The sequence below is a fragment of the Lichenostomus cassidix genome, chromosome 4, assembly GCF_008360975.1.
Source record: "Lichenostomus cassidix isolate B80296 chromosome 4, HeHo_3.0, whole genome shotgun sequence".
Taxonomy (NCBI): Eukaryota; Metazoa; Chordata; class Aves; order Passeriformes; family Meliphagidae; genus Lichenostomus; species Lichenostomus cassidix.
The window spans coordinates 34,354,884-34,379,005 of NC_139484.1; the positions used below are offsets into that span (position 1 = coordinate 34,354,884).

At 36.6% G+C, this 24,122-nt stretch overlaps 1 long non-coding RNA gene across 4 annotated transcripts in view; it reads left to right on the forward strand.

Moving 5' to 3' along the window:
- Positions 1-24,122, forward strand: part of LOC146438236 (uncharacterized) — a 131,370-nt gene that overhangs the window by 75,553 nt on the left and 31,695 nt on the right. For 2 of the 4 annotated variants that reach the window (XR_014851707.1, XR_014851705.1), the window contains one exon: positions 20,402-20,480. The exons of the other annotated variants lie outside the window; for them this stretch is intronic. This is a non-coding gene — a long non-coding RNA (uncharacterized LOC146438236). The remainder of the gene's footprint in view (positions 1-20,401; positions 20,481-24,122) is intronic. 4 annotated transcript variants of the gene reach the window in all.

Genomic DNA, 24,122 nt, shown 5'->3' on the forward strand with positions numbered 1-24,122 from the left:
TGAATGTCAACTGTGACTTCAGTTTTCTTGCCTCTGACAATTTTTATCAGATTTAACCTCCCTTGGAGTCTACTTCTCCAGTTGGTTTTTAGGTTAATATACACAAAATGGATGTAGTGTATGCTTACGTGTTACTTTTATGAACATTAGTTAAATATCCATGCTCTCACAGTCATAGTCCAAAATATTCTTGTTAGAAAATACAGATAATTGGTACTCCAGGAGCAGGGAAATCATATTTAGAACTGAATAAGCTGCTATCCCACTGAAGTGTCAAATGTAACTTATTTGTGCAAAAGCTTGGAATTTGATCATGGTTCTGAATTGATCAAACCTTTTGACCTCTTATATTCCATATGAACTCCACTTTGCAAGGAGGTAGTTACTGATGATGGTGTTAAAATGCTAATGTAAATTTGACATAAGCTTTTTCTCATCTCACCATTCTGCTCATGCCTTTTACAGTCAATATTACTGCAGCTGCCTCTTCTCATTAAGTGCAGGTGTCTTAAAGGAAAACAAAGTTCTGAGGGAATTCTCACTTGAGACACAATCTGCTCAATCAGAGCCTGGATAAATTAGAAATGGCGAGTGAAAAATACAAAACAACCTAGTGTAGGTGAAGATTGGGTAACTGCAGTATACATGAGCAAGCAAGTACTCAGACTTGGTCACTGACTGTCACAAAAAGACAAAATGAAACTAAATGGCCCAATATCCAGAAACAGGAGCTCTTTCTAAGTGCATGCAGTTGCACATGCTAAACTAGTTACACAGACAGACTTGTGCCTGCAGATAGCCATTGATATACTTACCCTACTACCTAAAAGGCATTCATCATTGTGGTAGACATCTACAGTGTAGGATGTAGAAGTGAAATGGAAAAATTGCTTGACCAGAACACATTAACTTTTTTTAAAGTTTGCCTTGAAGCAGCAAATTATGACAATAGCACTTTTGCTTTTTTTTGTGTATCTTAGTTCTAAAAATGAGAGGTATCTGCATATATACAATTGTATCCCAGATGTTTTAGGTTCTTTTTTATACAAGGAAAATTGTATTGCAGTGAAAGTATATTACAATAATGATTGTCTTTAGTGATGGCATGAGAACAAATGAGGGACACGTTTGCCTTTCCATCTAAATGAACTTCTCTCACAGTTTTAAGAATTGTGATTTTGTGTAGTCTTTTTTTCCCCTTTTAATCTTCTGGGAGCTATTGATGTCAATGGAAGATAAAGCTGTTAAAACTAGTGTAGCATATGACTCCAGAAATAAGGGGAGTAACTGACTTTAACACCGTAAAATATTTATAGGTAATTCTGCATGCTAGTTACTTTCAAACTTTGTGCTTTCTGTTCAATGTGCAACACCAGTCTGAGTTACAATCCAGTTAATGACGTTAGAATATGGTAAACAAGCATTATTCTACTGTGAATATTTGAGCTAAACTGTGAGCTTGAATTTGGAGTTCCTGCCATTAGAACTGACTAAGCAGGTCTTCAGTAAGTTGCTGTTCCTCCACTACAGCTTATCGTCACATTAGTAATTATTTCATCACATGTCACATTGTAATGCCCTGGTGATGGTTTTCACAAGCCAGTTTGGGGACAGGGGAAGTAAAGCAGTCAGAAGTCAGTACTGGGGAAGGGGCACTTGTTGACAGGAGCGATGCATAACAGCCAACACCAGTGACTTGTTCAAAGCAGGTCAGTGTGCTCACTGGTGTGATCCTGGGACCTTTAGACTTTGTACCAAACCTATTTCTAGCAATTGTTGAGCCATGTGTAAGCTATCCAGCACAATCACACAGATGGAAAGTAACTCCACAGTGGAGAAATCTTGAGAAACATTTCATTTTGGCAATGTTTGGGGCTTCTCTAATGTTCAGCCTGTGGGGAGGCCAATCAAAGGAAGTGCAAGCTCCAGCGAGAGCTTGGCTGTGTTTGGGCAGTGGCTGTGAGGTTTATTGGATAAGGCTCAGCCACTGCTTGTGGTGGAGAGAAAGCTTTGGGTCTCAGTCTTTCTGGGGCTGAACAGAGGCTGTCAAATAATGTCATGCCGTTCTTTACAAGCTAGTAATTTTTTGAGAGAAAGTAGTAAAGAGAAACCAGGGAAGTCAAACACAGCTTAGGTTTTAGAGAAATAGGATTGATTTTATCTCCATCATAACCATGTTGAATTTTAGTGGATTTGTCTTAAGTCAGATTCATAAAACATTCACTCTAGATATTGTATGGAAAAAAGGAGTGTGTGTGCATTCAAAAGTCTTTCTGACATGCATTTTCTCATTCTTGGTTTTGTCTGTGCTTGTGATTTTATAAGGTTCTGAATGTAATGTTCTTGGTTCAGATGGGATTTTTTTTTTTCTCTTTTATGTTGTGACCATGTGATCTCAGCTGGAGCCTGAGATGTGGCTATGACTGACAGCATCCCTTAAGCAAGGGACAGCGAGTGAGAAAAAACTGATTACCTTCACATTATTGTGTGATAATTAAAGCTGTGATCTAATTAACCTTCATTGCCATCATGTGGTTCTTCCGAGAAAACCACGTCTTAGTGGCATTCCCTTGCTTAATCAAAATTGCAAGGAAGTGGATAATTCTGGCCTAGGACTTACCTGAATGGTTTTGAATATCATTTGCTGTAGCACTGCTATGTGCCATCATCTTCATTACCTCTAGTATTACAGTTTTAATGTATTTGTCATCCTAAATTTACACTGGAATGACATATTTACTTTAGAAATAAAAAGCCATTTATGTCCTCTGAAATTTTCTTTGCTTAGGAAGAGAGGTTTTTAATGCCTCAAATGGGATGGAAGCAGAGGGAATTAAGGAAATGCACATTTCAAGAAACTGCCTTAAAACTGCTCATCTATGTATTGTGATTGTAATTAAGCTTTTCTTGCCATACCTTTTCTCTTATAGTTAACAGGATTCAAAATCATGTGAAATTTCCATTACTGAGTCTGTTTCTGTCTTCCTCTCTCTTTTTCAGTGTTTCCATAAGGATTTAGAGAGGAAGAGAGGGATTCATCTTTAATGACACCCTTTATTCAGACTGCAGCACACTGTTTTCTAATTTAGGGTGCATTGCCAGAATCCGTCTTAACTAAATCCTGAAGTGCCAGCTTTTAGATTTAATGTCGGTAGTCAGGAAAATGATTCAGAGGAACTCAACAACACATATACTCAGCTTGGCAGAATTCAGCACTGGGGATTCCAAAGCAGAAGGAAGAGAGTTTGAGGGTATCTAATGTTTAGGGGAAAGTGAAAGAAGGAGTAGAAAGGCAAGCAAAATGATATGAAAAGTACAATTGCACATTTTCAAGTGTGAGAAATATAATTTCTTTATTGTGGGAGAACAAACGGGAAAGAGAACATGAAAAGCATGATGTCTTCCTGTAACTAAGCTGATTCTAGGCAAAGGCTGTGACTTATTTTTATTTTTATAAATCACTGTATGATTACTTAGCACCAAAAAAAAAAAAAAATACAGAAAACTCTCCTAAAGAATGCTAGTGTTGCTACTTTTAGTACTGTAAATTCTAAAGAGAAGTCCATTGTGGTTTTGTTCTGTAGATAATGTTTAAATAGAGAAGTACATGTCATTAACATCATTACACAATGGAACCTTTCAACCTACCTTCTAAAGATGAGAAAAAACATAAGAGTTCAGCTGTATATGAACTGCATAAAGTGAAATCCCTATATAAAATGACAGTAACAGTGACACATTTAAACTCCTGAGTAGGATGATCCTACAGCCTTTCTTCAGTCCAGTAATGCCAGAAGGAACCTAAAATATGCTTCCCATTCTGACCTGCATTGAGCAAAGCTTTTAAATACATGCTTCATATTAATACTGCGATTTTATTTCCATAGTGCTTTAGGGATCTCTGTTAGTACAGAAAATGAAAATAAAACTGCAAGCACAGAGTACAGATCTGTACTCTGTGGAGCAGGGGGAGCTGACAGAGCTCAGCTGACTTTGTTATGCTGTCTGCCAAGATAGGCTGCCTCCAGGTAAGCCTGGCAGCCCAGGCTGAATAGGTTGTACTACTCATCCTGATGCCTTTCTTGTGCACTGATGTGAATACACTGATATAACAGGCCTAGTGTTAACATTTTGGCTAACAGGCTCAGCACGGCTGGATCTTTGGGCTTAATCTTGTGGGACTAAACTTCTGATGGTGAAGGTGCAAAAACATAGGAAAAAAATATTTGTAGGAAAAAATCGACTTTATAAGAACTATACAATGCCAACCACTTAAATACAGTTCCAGATAGTTTGTTTATTGCATCCTGACTTGTAAGAACCAAGTTCTGCTCTATTCTACTAAGGAAAAACAGTAAACTTCCCTATGAGCTAAACTGATGGAAGAGAATATCTGATGGATTTTTTTTTTAACTGTCTCCAAGTTATTTTAAAAGATGAAACTACTTTAAACTTGCGTGACATTCTTGTATGTTTAGATGCTTGTGATGTGTCCTTAGTGACTTGTAGTATACACCTATTTTAAATTTAAATTAGATTATAAAAGGAAGCATTTAATAATTGTTTACATGTCTTTAGAACTAGAAGTAGTGTTGGGTATCTGCCACAGCGGGATATTTTAAAATATGTTAGATATCTGATGTGTTTATGCCTTTGAAATTTTTCTCTAAACAAGTTTTATTTCTTATGGCTGCAGGATGTGACTAATCTTTCTTTGCTTCTTGCCTCTGTCAGAGAGATCTGCTGTAATCAAAGAGCAAAGAAAAACCAGAAAACCTCTTAAAGGATTTTTAAAATCTGAAAACATGAGAAGAATGTGCTGTTTTCCTTTAACCTTTAGGGCTGACAAAGGTCTAAATTGTTTGAGAAAACTTGTAGATTTAGATGCCCAAATGTATATCTGTATTCTAGTAAATCAGTATTATGGTCTTGCCTTCCATTGGTCTTTGGCTGTACTAAGATACTTCTAAAAGGCCATGTCAGCCTGTTGAGTCCATTCAACACCTGCTGTTTTGCTATGGGAAACCAAAGTAATACTGAAGGTATTCTTTCAGATCTGGGAGTGTAATGGCTCTTTAGAAATGATGGTGTAGTAGCAACTTACATTACACAAAAGGAACAGGACAAATCTGAATAGTGTCAGGAATAGTGATTAAATCTTTCTTATGCAGCCTGTTTCTTATGAAATGGTGAGACCTGTGAGCAGAAGATCATTGGTAATTAATCAGCATTCATTGCTGGGGCAATGACATGCTTTTGCTCTCCTGATCTTAGCATTTTGATTTTCATTGCAACCATGTTTCTAAGAACAAAGATTTGCATGGGTGTAGTGTTGCACATGAACTGACATCCCTACAGCATCTGCTGCAAATGGGATTCCTTTTTAAGCAGTAATATTTTCTTATTGTGTGGCTGATAATAAAAAAATCAAATTCCTACTAATCATGCCAGAAGTTTTAATAAGTAAGTTATTTATAGTTTCCCACTAAGAGTCTGCTTCCTCAATGATATAAATCAGCATGATGCTTTTTTGCTGAGAATGTGTGTTCTCATGTGACAAAGCCATTTACTCAAATCTACCCTTAAAAGAATTTTGTACCCATGGCAGCCTAGCAGGACAAAAGTCCTGAGTCTTGATAAATGCTTTGACATCGAGTTTGAAACATTGCTCTACTGTGCTGGAAGGCTGTCAAAAAGAAGCTTGTCTGATTATTTTATGGATGTAGGAATGGTTTTCAAAACAAACCAATTCCTGCAGATCTGGGAGGATGATGAGGGAAAGGGGAGAAATATTCCAAGATTTAGTATCAAAAATTGAGTGCTTAATTTACCAAGAATGAAAATGTGTAGTGTGACTTGGTTAGTGGAGTCACTGAGTACCCCTCTGAGTGTACTCCTCAAGCCCATTTGGGTGCTGGAACTGAATCTCTGCCAAGCTTTAGCAATGTAGATGTCTCTGCCTTTGGCTAGAGGAGAAATCCCATGTTTGACGAAAGCGAACAGACAAAACCTGTTCATTTCATGCCAGCCCTGGCTCTGGTAGGCTAATAAAACTGGTCTGTTTGTATCTAGAAGTAGTGGCAATCCATAATGAGATGATTGGATGTTGCTAGGGATGCTAATCTTATTGAAGTCAGGTATTTGAGAGAGCCCAAGGAATGCCAAAAGTACCTCTTTTCTATATACTGTTATACTGCTATAGTAAAGGGAGAGAGGTTAACATCCTTCTCATTTACATATTAATATATGAGCAGGAACACCATTTAATCACAGGAAGAAAAACTCTGCTGACTATTCCAAACAGCCAATTGCTTCAGGATCCGTGTTCAAGCTGTAGTCAGTTGCTTATGGTAGTGGGGAAAAGGTTAGGCTCACAGCACTCCTTTACTAGAAGTTATTTTTGGGAGAGGAGAGAGATCAGAAAACAACCTCATCCCTTAATAGAGATTTCATAAAATATTTATTATAATTGTCCTAACAACCTATAAGGTCATTACACCATTTTGGGTAAAATGAAGAGTCTATTATCCAAAATGACATAATATTATCGGGGCATAGATTGGAATTGAGATTCCTTGCCCAAGCAGCAGGCCAAAGGCTATCCCAGGAAAGCTGGATCCAAGCATAACTCTTAGTGGAAGAAAAAATTAAAATTCTTATTTAAAAATAATAAATGCACTATCTGATGTAAGCTGTTTGAGCATTTAATAATTTTTCACCATTTGTTTGGAAAGTTTACTCTTTCTGCTCTTTAACTCTGTAAGCGCCAACTTGCAATTACTAGTTTTTGTATCCTTGTCAGCAAATGCTAAATATGTAATATACCCTCAGTAACAGATCTTTTTCTTCACATAATTCTGTGTCAGGTGATAACCAGTACACAATCTTTTCTTGGACAGTGGAAAAAGCACCTGAGTTAAACTTTTTCTGAAAAACTTTCTGGCAGTGCTAAAAATTATGACTTACAAACCCATATTTCTGTTATCTTGGACAAACATTTATTTGCCTGACATCTAGATATTCAACTTGGCAAGTTCTGATATTAAACTGGTCCTCTTTTGTGCATTTTGTATAACTTCTTTAAAAGACTTCCCCCTCATTTGAGCATGGGATGATTTGGGGTATTTCATACGTTCGAAGAGTAAACAAAATTCTCCACATCATTATCTGTATTAATGAGAATGATCTGGTATGCTTTTAAACCCACTGTTAAAAATATCCTGGGAGCAGTTCAAGACTTTAACTCAGTGTCCTTATTATGTCATTATTTTTCATGATCTTGTCAGTGTGGTGAGTGTACTCTGTATGTATGGATATGAGAAAACTTTGAGAGGTTTGGTTGAAAGAGTAATGGAAAACATTTCAGTTACTGAATGAAGCCACACAGGAGAGATTTCAACAATCCAGCAATTTGCTCTGTAGTGGGAGCTCCTGGTTGGGAGTAACTGCTAACAGGAGAACTTGTATTACTGCAATTGCAACTTGCAGTGTTTATGTGAAAATTACAGTGACTATTCTAAAAGCATGATATTAAAATATTGCTCTCCTACTTTTCCTAACAGTGTGAAATTTGTACTTTCAAATTCAATGATTGAGACAAACTCAGTATTAGAAGCATGAAGTCAAACTAAAATGTATTCAACTTAAAAATAGAGTCAAGCCATGTCAAAGAGGATGTCTGCTCCTCTTTTGTCTATGTACTACAGTGCATTTTCTCACCTTCATTCTTGTGAGAAAAGAGACAGTGACTAATACACTGCTTCTGTAAGGAACAAGATATCTGTTTAAATCTAAGCAGATGAAGAATCTTACTGACGTTGGGACTATTTGATAGCTAAAAGAAATTGAGTTTAATTTTATAATGCTCTTTTTTCCTATAAAATGGACTACATATTTCTTGATAGTTCTTATGCTTAAATCAGAGTAATTTTTCTCAGCTAAGTGTCTAAGACCAATCACTAAGGGAAAACAAAATAAAATTTGAAATTAAATTTTCTAAAAATGTCTTATGATGCAATGTTTCAAATATTCCCAGTGAGATTTTTCTTTTATTCATTATACTCTTTCGAGGATCTTTCAGTGAAGGGAGAAGTGTAAGCCTTCTGGAAAAAAGAGGTGTTTTGTTCTTCTTACTAGGTCATATATTCAATGCATCATTTTAAAAAAAGACATATTCTGGCAGAAGTAATTGGCGACAATGTTGACTAATAACTCCTAACCCTTGATTTCTGCTGCTATAAATATAGTTTGGTGTTATTTCTACTTTTTTTCCCTAACATGTTATTCTTAGTATCAGTGCAGCAAATTTAGAAATATTTTTTGAGTTATTTCTTTGCCTTGACAGATTATCCAGCACTTTTCTTAGTGTAATAATGCTGCAGAATGTAATGTAGTATTGATGAGTTTATCATCATGATGTGCCTCCAAATGGCCATTCATTTACAAGAGCTTCTGTTTTATCTGATGGAGTCACTGAAATTAGATTTGGCCACCAAACTTCCACTTAGAGAAATAAATGCAGAGTTTTTTTTTTTTTATAATGGCTGAAATGTATGAAGTCATATTTACTTTCACAATTTTTGCTTCTGACTTGTGATTATGAGATCTACTTGTGTAACTAGACATTTATTCTCTGGCTGCATTTGTTTTTACTGAGGAAGTACAATAAAGCTAGGATGCCTAGCAAAGCAGCCATGGCCTTAATGAAATAGAGATATGCTAGGCACAAGAATAAAAGAAAGTCCTTTTGCCTAAGTTATTAAATTCAGGAAAACTGTGCATAAATAATCTGCCACTATAGGCTGCTCCTTGACAGGTTATCAGCAAGCCCTTTATAAAGATCTGATTATTGAGAAATGCCTTTGCCTGAATTAAGGTGCGAACAGGACCATATGCAGCACTACAGATTTTATTTAACGGTAAAATATGAGGTAGAGAGACAGAAATATAAAATAAAGGAGATGGGGAGCGAGAGATCAAGCAGAAGATACTCACCACCATGGATCCAGTGGAATCCTATTGGTCCTTCTTCACTGCAGGTTTTTTGGTAATGGGAGTCCCCAGGCTGTTCAAAACTTTTCACTATTTATATATTTTTGCAAACAAAGGAATTAAAGATCGTTGGCTACACAGTTTTCTTATTCTATGGGTTATACAATTCCCTTGTTTCTAATGCTGATTTGTTCCTTTGAGTCGGTGGGTTTCTTGTGTTGGTGGGCTGCATTGTCACCCTGCCAGTATTGCCTTTTATGCAATCAGCGCTGATTTTGGTAAAGCTGTTGAGTTGGCTTTCCTTGGGTATTCTTTGTGTCCATTTTGAGTGGCACTTTCTTCTACCCCTTTGTTTATCTCCTCCTAGGCCTCAGGTAACTCTTGGCAATAATGCCACATTTATCTTGTCACAGTGGCTTTGCTTACAGTCCAAATTCCAGGTATCCTTGGGGCATAACTGGGGGAGGCTGAGCTTTGTTGGTCTAAGATGAGCGCTTGCTTCTTTACACAGTTTGTCACAGTGCGAGTCAGGCAACTGGGATCTTTAAGTCCTTACACCCTTTTAAGCAAGGAGGAAGCCTTAAGCCAACATGCTTGGCAATGAAATTGTCAAGTTCTGGTTCTGGTGCATAAATGACATCTGCTGGGCAGTTCTACAGACCTGGCATTTAGGTATCCGTATTCTATTGGTTGATACACTGCAAGAAAATTCTCTTTGTACTTTGGCTGCTTTTATTTAAATTTCTAAAGATAATGTGAAATGTAGTAATTTGTACTCAACAGAGTACAAGGATAGATAAAGGAGTAATTTGCCATTTGTAGCAGATTAAATAAGGCTTTTACTTCAATCAAAACCTCTTGCAGCTGAATGTTATAATCAAAATATCTGACATTGGGAGAAAAATCTGAGCTAACCAAAAGGCCTTGTCAGGTTCTCTTCATGAAATATAATTATCAGTTTCTCTCAGTTGTTGAATAATTTCAAATTTAAAAAAAACATCCCTCTCCTCAAAAAAAGTCCCCATCCTCAGCTTGATGGCTGCATCAAGCATATTGCATATTGGAAGTTAATGAAACTATTGCTATAATGCAATATGATGCTGCTATTCCATTGAGATCGATAAGGAATTCGGTAAACATGCAGTTAGAGAGTAGGGAAGGCTACTTTTGACAATTATATCTTGCAAATTAATAAAATGCTCTTGTAAGGTTATTTAACTGAAAACGTCTGGTGGCACAATCATATATCTAATAATGCAGTATTCTGATTTTTTTTTTTTTCTTTTGAAAATTAGAACGAGCACATGCTCATACTTGCTGATTTCTTATTTTATAGTTTTGACTGTGGCTATTGAATGTATGCCTGCTTGCTTTCTCTTGAGTTTATAACACTGTGGTTTCTTAATTAATCTGTTTTTCCTGCTGCCACACTTTCATGGTACATTCATGACAAATGGTTTGCAAAGTTATCAAAACTCTTTTGCGGATGTCTTTCATAGCAGAAATAATGTCTGTTTCCTGTGTGACTATGTAATTTAAAAAAATATATTAATGCTGAACTCCTGCTCCTTGCACAGTGAGCTGACAGTTTGCAAGTGACAGATCTGCTGAATGGCTTTGCAAATAGGAAAAGAATTTCAAGTAACTGAATAATTGCTTCATAGCACCTTTCGTGTCAATAGGAGTAATTTCATAGAATACTGTAATCTTTGGATCCAGCCTATATAGCCCATTTAATGCATTTAAAATATTGTAAAGGCATAATTAAATCTTGCCATACTCCTATGTTCCTTGACAATCTCTCCCTTTAAAGTTGTAATATCCTATTATCTGAAGTAGGTTCAAGTAGGAGAGAATCTTGATGTACTATTTGAAGTGGTTTTTGTCCTATGGGAATAGTGGGCCAATCATGTCAAACCCTTTTATCATTAGCAGTTACAAGTGCTTTCTAAAACTATTTCAGATTTAGTGATCAAAAAGATGAATATGTCATCTTAAAGAGTCTCACTGTTGACTGACCTTTTCTCTGTCCCAACCAAGAACATGTGGGATTGTAGAAGGGGTGAGTATTCAGAAGAAAATGATTAGAGGATTTTCTCTTTTTACTTTAATTGATGTCAAATATGATGTAGTCAATGTCACTTATGCTATGGTAGTCCAGCAGTTCTAGAGGTGACAAAACCAGAGTGCTACTGCTGTGAAACAAGGTAGGATAGAGTCTAACAACTGAATGGGAAAGGACAGGACAGAGTAGGATGGGATGCTATGGTAGCTCATTTAGGTGATTGCATCATTTTAATTGAAATTGGTGAGCTTTTCTTTGAGAGATTAGTGCAGCAATAGGGGAGAAAAAAACATCTTTAGGATTAAAAAATGTAAATATTTGTGCAAAGGCCAAGAGTTCATTGAGCCTAATGAGTTGAGATCATATCTTAAATTATTTAAGTCTGGTATTTTCTTTTTATACAGATGTGTAGGCTTTTTGCACTATGGCAGGCCACTCTTTGGAGGTTGTCATTTATTTACAGGAAATTTTGTCTAGCCCTACAAAATATTTTCTAAGCACCACAGAGGAATACTATTTCTTGCCAACATAATCTAAGTAATTTCTGTGCTTATGTCACTGACCAGGTTTTTAAAGAGTAGTTTAGTTCCATCACGATGGCTGTTTAGGTAATTGTAGAAAAGGTGTTACAAAATGATTAAAAATAAGTATGGCATTTTAAAAAGCAGCATGCATACAGTTTTCAAGTTCTTGATATGGTTAAATATTTGGAGATGACTGAAAATAAGAGTGTGGAGTTTGAATTTAGTTGAAACAGCCATTATTTACAAGAACAAAAAAAACCTCAAGTTTTTTAAAAGTTGCAAGTCTTGCCAGGCATCAGTTCCAAGGATCTGCTAATGAATTATTAAACTGAACTGTGGCCCTGAAAATAGATTTTTTTTTTTTTTTTTTTTTTTTAGAGAAGGAGAAAATGACATCTCTTGAATGATCTGAAATAAATGTGACAGTAATCGACTTTGAAAGTGTTGAGAGGATATTATGGAGATACCATCTGATTCATACACTTCTGCATCAATTCCATGGTCTAAAGTAAATGTAGAGGTCCCTAATTACATATTTGTGCAGCTGTCAGGCTACCTTTATCTTTATTTAGTGTTATGCTTTCAGTCTGTGATAAAACACCAATTATTATGGGTATAGAGTTAGGGTGAAGAAAATGACTTGAAATGGACCAAATTGTTTGAAAACAATTAGGTATGTGCTAAGTAATATTTTTCTTGGGACTAGAACTGGGCAAAGGATGCACAGTGAAAATGTTTTCCTAAATGTTATTCCCTGCTCCCCCACCCCCCAAAAAAAGAAAAGGAAAAAAAAAAAGAGACCCCAAAAGTAAAACACTTGGGAAAAAATTATTAATCTGGAGAATTAAATACTAAGGTTGCATATTGCTTCTTTTAGGAAAACTGGTCAGACACTTTGAGCATGCAGGTATCTGAGAACCAAAACACAGGCACACACTCTCACACTGTGTCTGCTGTGTCTTTTGCCTCTGTGAAGACTTGCACCAATAAGACACCAGAGTCTGAAATAGTATTGCTGTACACAAATACCTCACTTTCCATTCTCCTAACCTTAATATGAATTTATTTTCTGTAACCTTCATATAATAAAACGAAATATAGCCCAGTGCAAATTTTGAGTAGGAGAAAAATAACAAAGGTAAAGTTTCTTGAGGAGACTGTAGCTGTACCATCAATGGGAACAAAATTACTGGGGTGGTTCCATACAGAAAAGAATGTCATAGGCCCCCAAGGAGGTAGCTGGAGATCAAAGAGGATCCTTATCTTCACATAAAAGTCTCTGAATGAGCACAGGCAAGAAGGCAAGCAAGTGAAGACCACCTGAGGGAGAGAGAATAATTACATGGGTATTGAGTTATGCTGCTTCTCCTTTAAAATGATGAAAGTTACTAGAGTTCATGGGGATAAAAACTGTGAGAAAATTTTGCAAGCAATCCTGATAACTCTTACTTGATGGAGAAATAAAACCGCTTGTTTTTGGAGAGGCTTGAGTTATTCTATCACTTGCACTGTAAATTTTATCTGAATGTTCAACTGTGATGCTATGAACAATAGCTGGAATTGCCTCGCATGTGGAATTTAATAAGAGATATAATCATAATTCCATGAATCCTCTGCCTGGAGAAGCCCTATATAGATCTTTAAAAATTAAAGCACAGAATCCCAGGTTTGTCACAGATGGGAGTGCAAATATACAGCTTCTTCCATAACTATGACATCCTTTAAACCCAGGTAACAAGTACTAACAAGGACTTGTTCGGTTTTTTGAGAGGCCACAGAAAGTATCAGTGCACCAGAATTTAGGTTTCAAGTTTATGGAAAAGTGTAACTTCTGGCTAATATTTAACTAGCCTGAGTCTGATCTTCTTTCACAATGCATCTTAGATATGAGCATTTCAGCTGAAGTGAAGGCATTTCAGTTTCTTCAAGTTTTCTAATTTTTTGGTTGAAAAAATTGTTTTATCTTAGTAAGGGGAAAAAAAAATAATCCACTTTCAATTAAAATCCTACATCCTTTTTCCAATAGGGGTAAAAGCCTGCACTGAGACAGCAAGAAAGGCCTGTCTCTGTCCTGTACTTTCCTTGTAGTGTTTACTTTTCCAATTACACTCAGTAACTCTGATTTTTTTTTAGATGAACAGTAATATTTAATAGGGAAATATGAAATTTTAAATATAATTGAAAATATTTTATTTTTAATATTGCTACCAAAATTGTCGGACAGCTGGTGAGTTTACAATGCCTTTGATTCCATTAGATCTTCTTGACAGCATAGCTCTTAACAGCATATTGTGCAATGAACTGCATGTGCTGCAAATTAATCTGTGGATGCAGGTATCAAACTGTGTGGAATTGAGGACTAAGGATGCTGTGTTTTATATATACTAGTTATGGCTTCCCAGCTATCGAGGTTTAAGATATATCTGGTAATTAAATTAGTGTGTGGTACTCATAATACTTCCTTTATAACCCCTGTTATCGCACAAATCTACAATACTTCAGATTTTCTATAAATAGCTGTATCCTGTGGCTAAAACAGCAGACAAAATGCTTGAACTAGAAATTTTTTTCTGCCTTAAAAAAAGTGAAGATGAATAACTAACTTCAGGTTCCATCTAGTTACTTAGATTTCCTCTGTAAATAAAAATAATTAGGTCCTTTCAAATACTCTGCTTCATACCAAGGCTTTAATTTCCTGAAAAAGGCTTTTCTCTGCTATATTTTTTCTGTGTTCTTCAGTGACTTCTCTAGATAATCCATGAGATAGAACAAGGAAATGGTGACAGTCATTTGTCTTTTATAATAAAAACTAAATTAATGATAGAAAAAATGCAGATATGTGTAGCAGAATATGTCAAAGAGGTGCCATGTGAGAAATGTCCATAATTCATTAGGAAATGTTATGACAGAACATACAGATACTGATTTTAGTTGCTCTGATTGATCCACAGGTAAACTTCTATTAATCATTTTAATGTACTGGGATAAAGCAGCCAGAATTTTTGGACTTTCTGGAATGTGCAACAGTACTGAAACCCATAAAGACAATAAAAACTCTCCCAAGTGATTTCCTGCTCATCCCTGTTGTTTCATATATCATATTGTTTAAATTATACAATCTGGAGCAGGTTTTCTGAAATGTTTGAGTTCAGTTAGAATAATGCTCGAGGTAGCTTAGGGGATTCCCCTGCAAACATCTCTCTTGCTTGTCTTTCACTGCATTTGTTCAGATTACGAAAATATTGCACTCCTTTTAGTCTCCTACAGTTTGTTTGTTTTGTTGTTTTGTTTTCTATGTAAAGTCTTGATTTAATTAAATGTTTTAAAATACCATTTAGCTGCTGAGAAGTGTTTGGGTTCTTTGCAGGGCAAACTTGGTCTATCTTCTACAAGCTACAGTAGAAGTCAGACTCTTGGATGGATCAAAGCAAAGTGCTTCACTTATTTCCATAGAGCTTTCATCACTAAATCCCATATTGCATACCTCCTGTCTCAGTTCACCCGGGTTTGTTCACCAAACCCTCCTTTCCTGCCCTCCAGCTTCCATCCTTACTGCAGTAGAATTAAATCCAAACCCCTTTTTAAGGAGGGTCATCTAAGTTCTTCAATACAAGGTAATAAAATCCTTTCTAGAATTGTTCCAATATAACTAATGCAAAATTTCTTCCTAAATAATTTAGCTCTATTCTGCTTCTACAGAAATGGAGATATAGGCTGATAACCGTGGAGATTAGAAAGAAGAAATTTGCTTGGGGTAGATGAAGAATTTAACTAAAACCATGTATAAAATGTTCAATTTCTTTAATTATTTTTGTGTTTTGGTGGTACATGTTGCCAGAAGTCCAGGAGAAACTCTGCAGTAAGCAATTTTCTTCAAGTCATACAACATATATGGAAATTCTTTGTTCTGATTTAAAAATGAAATTTTTACTGGTCTCTGAGAGTTGTTTTAGAGGTACAAAAACATGGGTTATTTTTCCAAGTTTTCAGCTCAGGGATCTACACTGCACTGATTACGTATGTTTTCTTTTGTTGTGCTAATCCTGCTAGTCATTGCTTGCAGGACTTTTCCTGGCATGATTTTCCTTTGACAGCCATGGATTAACAAGTAAGAATGAGCAAGCACATCTAATGTTCAGGCAAATAATCAGTCCTACTGTGAAACAGCTGGACAGTCTAGGTGTTACTCTGCAGGCTACAGTGTACATCTCGGTACAGCCAAATTGCAGCATGGCTGATTGGAAATTGTAATGAGAAATGAAATGCACCTCTGGTACATTTGAAGCTAAATAATGTGATCTGGTGGGCAACTATGGCATGCAGAATTATGTTTTGGATGATGTTTTTTGAGACAAAATTTTGCTGAAGGCTCTAAGTTCAATCCATTCAGTTTGTGCAGTGGAAAAAGTCCTCTCAGTGCTGCTGTCTTCCCTAGTTCACAAAGCTGTAAAAAGGCAGAAGAAACTGGGTGGTTTTTGAATGACTGTTCTGAGGTTGCTGTGTACATATACACACCTATACACACTTTTTATCGGCAAATTGTTGCACGAATTTTCAATACCATAGTAGCAGAATACATGTTATCACAATCATGTGTGCCTGTCCTTATCTCCATGCTCTTTCTACCTTTGCTGTTTCTCATCGTGATATGTAGTTAGCAGTGGAAAATCACTGAGATCAAGTGTTTTCTCTGCTCTCTTTTAGCTTTCCTGTGCTTCCAGTTGCAATTCTATGTATAATATGTTTTCTTATATCAACTGTAATGCAGAAATATCCAAGATTTTTTTTTGGTGGGTGTGTTGTCAACTATAACTGCAGTACCAAGGACCTACCAAATAAGAGAAGCTCTTGGGGAGTTCACGGATTGTAATTACTAAAAATAAAATGAGTCATGCAGGTTTCTCATTTTTCATCCTGGGTATTGATGTACCCATGATAATTTTTACCTGAATAGATTGTAGAAAGAGAATGATTAGTCTGACTTCCTAACAGGATACACATAAGTTGCATTCTCCCTGGTGAGTCCTTGGTAGTATTACAAAAATGTCCAATATTAACTTTAGAATAGCCAAGGACAGAAAATCAATGGTTTGTTTAGGAAACCATTCTCAAAGTCTTTACTCTAAAAATATGTGGATTAGTGGGTCTAATGGTACTTCTCTTTTTTCTTTTGTGTTGTATAGTTCTCTGTCAAATTTTCCTTCCACTTTTTATATACTTTCCCCCTTAACTAGGTTTTGATTGTTCTTCTAGTGTCTCTTCCTAAATGTTCTGTAATGTCTATTTTCTGGTGGTAGAATTGTTCTTTGTTGATAATTTATGAACAGTTTCTTATGAATTTTAACAATGTGAGATACCTTATTCTGGTTCTGATTATGCTGTCACTGTTGCCTCACAACTCTGACTTGATTCCTTTGGTTGTGCACACACAGACTGCAGTAATCTTCTTATGGTGCAAAGATAAGTCTTTTGCTCATTGTCTGATGAAAATATTGGTATTTCTTTTACAACTGGTCTGCTTGGCTATATTTTTAAGAAAGTAAGTATTATCTGTAGCAATGTGATTCCTTAAGTTCCAGTCATTCATGTGCTTAAACATCTGTGGTATCTGGGCATTAGCTTTTCTCTCCTCTTCTCTGAAGAATAAAGATTTTTGGTATTAGAAATACCATCCTTTCCCCCTTCCCCTCTCCCTTTAAGTTTGGGTTTAGTTTCTAGTTTCTTTATTCTCTTCCACTTTTAACCATAAATCCCTTCTCCCAGATTCTCCTTGACCCTCAGCATTTTTTCATTTAGGGGCTTTCTAGTTTCTCCTTGACTAATCATCTTGTATTTTTTAATAGCCTGAAGAACTTTAACCAAAATGCCATTTTTAATCTCATTTTTCTGTTTCCAGCATGCATTTTAGTAATCCTCTTTTCTTATACGACTTGCAATTAATGTATCCCATTAGTGTCCCAGACTATCAATGTGTCATTTGCTCAAAAGATTAATGTTGAAAAATGTATTAGCACTAATACATAGTAAATGAGAGGGATTCCTCTTATTCCTCTGACTTAAGCATGCTCACTGGAAACAAGGATGCTGCTTTACCTGGAATCCTAACTAGAATGAGCATAAAATACAAACAAGGACTGCTTCTCAACAGATGGATTCTCCAAGACATTAATTAAAACTAATTTCCAGTAGTAGGCAATATTTTCCTGAGGTCTGTTGAGAATCCTCTTGCGGGTGTGTGCTGTGTGCTTTATGGTGACAGTCTTTGCCAAATCAGCCTGCAGAAGTAAAGGTTAACTCATTACTGAAATACTGCTCTGAATTAGCTTTATAGCTACAGTTTTGAGAGGAAAGAAGAGTACAAATATAGATTTCTGGTGTTCTTGGGCCTCTTCAGTTCTGATTGGGCCCTGATAGGAGTAAAACAAGCCTTCAGGAGAATTATGCTCTATTGCCTTGGAAAAATGCTTTCCTGTGGTGAGGTCAGGTACCCAATGGGCATCCTGGTCCATGCAGGTTTGAGTTAATTCTGTACCTTCTTAGGAACTATATTACAAGATGGCAGAGTAATTTCTATTTCTTGGCCTAGACTGAAAATATAAATATACACACACATACACTAAATGAAGAAGACTTAAATGTCTTCTGTATTTTGGATGCCAGTGGAAAACGATAAATTGGCTTAATCTGTGCATGGGAGTGTTTTACCTATGGCCATTATTGTTTTCCCAAACTATGAGGACAACATGCTGCTTGTGAAATTGCTGTTCATTGCTGGGCCAGCCAAAGATTCAATATTTTATATTTATGTTGCAGGAAGATCTGAAAATGGATATATTCTTCATTATGCCTTGGTACTGACAGAATGTCTTCTATAACAATAATAGGCTGTACTGATATTAGCCTGAACTTTTTTGTTTAAATGGCATTTCACTGTCCATTTTTGGACTTTTTTAATCAATATGCCTGTGCAGATTCAGTTTCATAACCTGTTGAGCTTGCAGTTGTTTATCAATAAAATTAACTTGAACTGCATTGCTGCGGTGGCTATGGCTCACCTGGGTGCCCCAACCCCCTGGGAGAGAGATGGGGATGGATCCTGGGCTTGGTACACTCCCAGGACCCCCTGCTCTCCAGGCCAGTTGGAAGGTACCCAGGCTCCTCTCCCCCTCCCCTGGTTCCCTATATGGTTTCAATTCTAGAATGTTCTTCGTTGTTCGCGTTTAAGCAGTCATTTGGTTGGTTTTCTTTTTATGGTATTGTTATTTGTTTGGTCATTTTTGTTGTCACTCAAAAATCCCCCTTTCCCCATTTGCTCCCCAAATCTCCTCCTTCCCTTTCCCCTCCCCCTAAAAAAATTGTTGTGCAGAAGGGCTCGGGGCCATTTTGTCGCTGCCCCGAGACTCCTCCAACTCCCCTCACCCCTTACCCTAATAAACCCTCCTTGGAGCACCGACAATCTGGACTGCATCTCCTGTTTGCTTCGCCGACCTGCAGACAGCACCTGCGCTCCCTCGAGGCCCCGCCCTCTCCCGCAGTCTCTCCCTTCCCCGAGCTCCGGGGTGGTGGGGCGCCCACGGACGGAACCCCCACGCTGCATGAATTTTGGTAACAATCTTCTGGGCTTTGTACTTGTAGATTTTAGAAAGATAAGCTTCCTAATGAAAATAGGACTTTATTTGTAAGGTATTCGTTTCACTCCTGCACACCATGGGAAAGGAGGTTCCAGGGAACCACAGACAGCTCAGTCCTTGGGAAGGAGATGGCTCAGAGGGGAATGTCATCAAAATGTATAAATATCTGGTGGGACTAAATAAATGAAATGCATCAAGGCTCCTCTTAATTTTGTCCAGTGAGAGAAAAAGTGACAGTGGGCACTGACTGAAATACCAGAGTATCATAAAGAAAAGCTTTTTTTTGTAACTATGAAGGTGATCAAATATTAGAGCCAGTTGCTCAGCTGGTGTAGTCTCCATCCTTGGAGATATTCAAAACAGGACTGTACACAGTCCTGAGCAGCCTGTTGTGGCTGACCTTGGTTTGAGCAGGCAGTGTTAAAGCAGATGAATAGATGACCTCCAGCTACCCCTTTCAAGTTTGGCATTTCTGTAATTGTTCCGAGGATGTGAACAGGACATTTGAATTGGATTTTATAACTGATGAAACCTTAAAATGAATAAGTAGGTTGGAAAGCATTAACGGAAACACTGGGAGTCAGGCTCCTGGTTTTGTAATAACTGAGTTCACTCTGGGATGTCTGAGAGCCCTGGTGCATGAGGATGATTTTGTCTGTTGTTGCTGTTTGCCTGCATGATCTGGGTTATAGTGGAAATGGGAAATAATGGCTTTCTTTTGTCCTATGTGTCATTCTGCAAGACTTTTAACATCAATTCTCAAAACACCCCCTAAATCCAGTGATCAATGTCTTTAAAAAGAATATGTTGCTAACAGTTGATGGTATGGTGAATGCCATAGATATTCACCTATAACATTTTGAAGACAGTTGAAACTGTATCAAAAAAGAGTTCAGTCAGGGTCTGAATTGTGTTTTCACCTCACAAATTTATTCTTACATATGAGGATTCAGGGTGGACAGATGGGAAGTTTCAACCGTAAGATCCATCAGCAGAGACAATCTAATTCTTCAGGCCAGTTAAGGCAGCGTGATTATAGAGCTGAATGGAAAATGAAAATATGACAATTAGGTAGTAAATCAGAAAAGTTAATTTGATTGTTTAAAGTAGTTATTGATGTTATTAATTGATGATTGGATCCCTTCCCAGATGGTATTGTTGAAAAAATTATTTCTTCCTCTGTTATGCAGAGGAAAGAAGATGTACTATTCCCATCACTAAATTAAAAAGTACCTGCATTGAGGAAGGAATTCAGAGGAAGATTGAAAGGTACTCATTCTTCCAAAGGTCATACATGTCTTATGTTTTCATACTTTCAAAGATATTTGGCTTCAGCAGCGCACTTGAAGAGTGTGATAGCATGGGAATAGATGTTTCCATTTCTGAGATTCAAGATGTATATTTTTTGGGGAGCAGATTTGTGCCTGTCTGGATTTCATGCACAAGTGTGAACTTTCCCTATGTTGGGAATTTGGACATAGTATTCTACAGAGAAATTGAATCTTTTCCAAGCTCTTCCAACCACCAGTCTTAAAATTCACTAGAGTGTGCAAGTGTGGCATCTGGATCTCCTTTAGAACCAGAATGTGACACACTGCAGAAATTCACAACAGTCTGGATAATATCAATGAACATTTTTGTGGATGAGTCCTTTGTTTTGTCTGTCTTTAAGCTTGTTATATTAAATAGAAATATTTAGTGTGTTCATTTCTTATCTTGCAAAATGACTTGCTGTATGAATTGACCCACATTTCTTTAATAAGAAATAATTTTAAGCCAACCTCAATGTGCAGCTTGATATAGATCTTATAGTTGTCACTTATTATCTGGTACAAAGATAGTGCTAGATTTATGGCTGTTGATGCAAGCCGTTAACTGGCTGTTAAGTGAATGCCATTTCACATAGTTCAATTACTGTTTTGTTGACATAAGGAAGTAATTGAAACAATTTGGAGGTTACTCTTAATGGACAATTATTGTCTTGTCTTAACTCATTGCTTGAATATGATTTGATATCATTTTCTGAGACCATGAAGTAACCTTATGTCACTGTGATTGTTCTTGTGATTGTCACTTTTGATTTTTATTGCTACTATTTATTTGTTCAGTTAGGCTTTGATTTTTTTTTTTCCTTAGAAATGTGAAATGCCACAGTTTTCATTTAGGACCTCTGGTTTGTTTTTTTTTTTAATTTTTCCCTGCCTCTGTTCAACTGTCTTTTGTGAAATCTGTTTTGACTATAGACCTTTACAGCTTGCATACAGTCTAAGTTGAAGAGAAATGTGCTGGCATTCAAGAAATACCGCTTGTGATTTTGGCCTGTTGGTTTCTTTGCAGCACCCTGACACTGTTGCTTGTACATCTCTGCTACATATATGCTCACAGGAGTCTATTACATTCTCACTATTTCCAAATACCTGTTTTTGTTCTTTTTCATTCTGCAGTAGTTAGGATTTGGATCTTGCAATGGAAGTTCTTCAACTTATTCTGTGGTAATTGAAAGGCAGCACATCTTATCCCCTTCACTAAATTGCAAAGCTGTTTCAAAGACCTTGCAGGACTAAAAGGTACCCACAAGCATTATTCTTCAGTGACAAATTAGAGTTCTTACTGACATCTTTTCAAATGTGTCTGGCAGTACAACCCAGGAGAGACTTCAGTCAGTGGCTTTCTTTTGAACAAGGTTCTCTCATGATTGATTTGAAAACATCAGGGAAAAAAGAAAGAATGGGAATAGTGTCTAATCTTTTTTCCTGAGTGCTAGTAAATTAACAAAAAGAGGCATTATTTAGGAAAAAACGGTGAAATGTATGTACCTAACTCCAAAAGTGTAATCCTGGAAACCTGAAACTTGGTTATTGATTAACCCTGAAAGCACAAATCTGAATAGGGGCTTCATTGATAATTTCCCTTAATTTTTTTTTTTTTGTGTGTGTGAGAAAACACATTGAACACATAGCTTTACTTGCTTGCAATATCTCGAAAAGACTGGAAAACTTTAATGCAAATCAAAGTTTATATTACTTACAGTCATCATCAACTTGTGGTTGCTTGTTCTTGATTCCTTATAACTATTAGTTGCTTATCTTGTGATTATGCTTTTAGGTTTATTAAATACATGAACAGGTATAGGTTGTGACAATATAGCTGCAAAATTAAGGAAAAGGAAAAATTAGTTCACGAAGAATGAATTAACGCCTTGCCATTCATGAACTCGTTTTATAGCAGACAAAAGCAATTCCACTCCCTTATATTTCAGCCATATAAAGTCTTTGGAGGCTTGTTCACATCAAAGATTCAGTGAGGTTTCATAGTTCCAGAATAGCTCCCAACCTAGCAGGAAGAGGGCTCTGCTGGGGAAGGGTAGTATGGGTTTTAACAAAAACAAAGTTTTGATCTCAGTGTAGAAAAGAAAGGAGCTGGCCTTACTTCTAAAATATGACATATGATATCCCTTTGCTTAATCCCTGAATGAAGCATAGGAGATGGAAGCAAGTATGAGGCAGGAACTGGGTGGTAAGGAAGAAATAATGCACCAAACCAGGGTAAATAAGAGAATAAAGGTGGTATTATCTCTTTTTCTTTTTGTTAATACTCTTTTTTTTTTTTTTTAACTGACTATTGGGATTCTATTTCAGGATCCCTGTTTCTCTAATCTGTATAGGAAACATGAATGTCTGATGTGAGGTTTTAGAGTGCTTAATGCTTACATAGAAATGCTACAAAAATTCATCTTCATGGTGCCTAATTGATTTCTGGACCTTGTTGCAAAGGGTTTTATATAAAAACCACTCATTTCACTGACATGCTGCCTTTTCTTAATTGAGATCAGGAAATCAAGTGCTTCCAGAAAGTGGGATGCTGCAAGCCTGTATTAAAGTTGTCATTTATTTCTAGTGTTATTTTAAAAGCTTGTATTGACCTTCTTTACAAGGACTGATATTTAAAAGGAAAACTAAACAGTTAATGGCATTACTGAATTATCTAATATGGAAAGAAAATGGTTTGTATTCTATGCAGTCTTGGTTACAGGAAAATTTCTATCATTTTGTATCTATTTACGATAAGACGCAAATTCCATTTTTTCTCCTCCATTTTTTTCTGTTATGTGAGAGGTGATATTTTTCCTGAAACTTTTTGATTTTCCTTTCTCTACCAGCCAACATTGATCAGAATTGCTTTATGTTAACCCTTGTATAAGCAGTTTCAAATGATGTTTGTATCCTTCTGTGTTTCTTCCTAAATACATGCAGAGGCAGACAGAAAACACTTTATAGAGAATTTAGAATTCCAGGCCAAGTTGTAACAGTACTTAGCAGAATTTTGTTTGAAGGTATTAATCTAAACCAGGGAATTTGTTTGGTGTTGGCCTAGTAAGTTTGAGTCAGAATCAGTATTGTACCCAGATCTCCTCAGTGTGAGTATATTACCTTTCCTGCAATATGTTTTTTTCTCTTAATTAAAATACATGTGTATATGCATACATGTGTACACACATATGCACAGACATGTTTGCATTTGAACTACAGTAAAATTACCAAGACACTGGATCATAAAGGCAAAAAATAATTCCTACAGGTATCTAGCTTTTGGACAAGAGACTTACGTGGAGAAAACAGATGTAACAGAGCCTGACTCCTTGGAGTCACTATATTTCGTGACTCCTGTGGAAGAATTGCGTGCCTACTTGATAGCAGTTGTAGCTATACAGAAGCACAGTCACTGCTTGTGTGGCACAGAACCTTTCTGAATAGTGGAGGGGATGAGAAACAGAAGACACATAACTTCTGAGGTCAAAGTTCATAAGTTACAAGTACTACGACTGGCTTGTTTTGGTCTTGGATTTCTCTTTTCAAAAATCAATGGATTGTGATTTTTGGCTGATTTATAGCTATTTTCCATGTGCTGCTC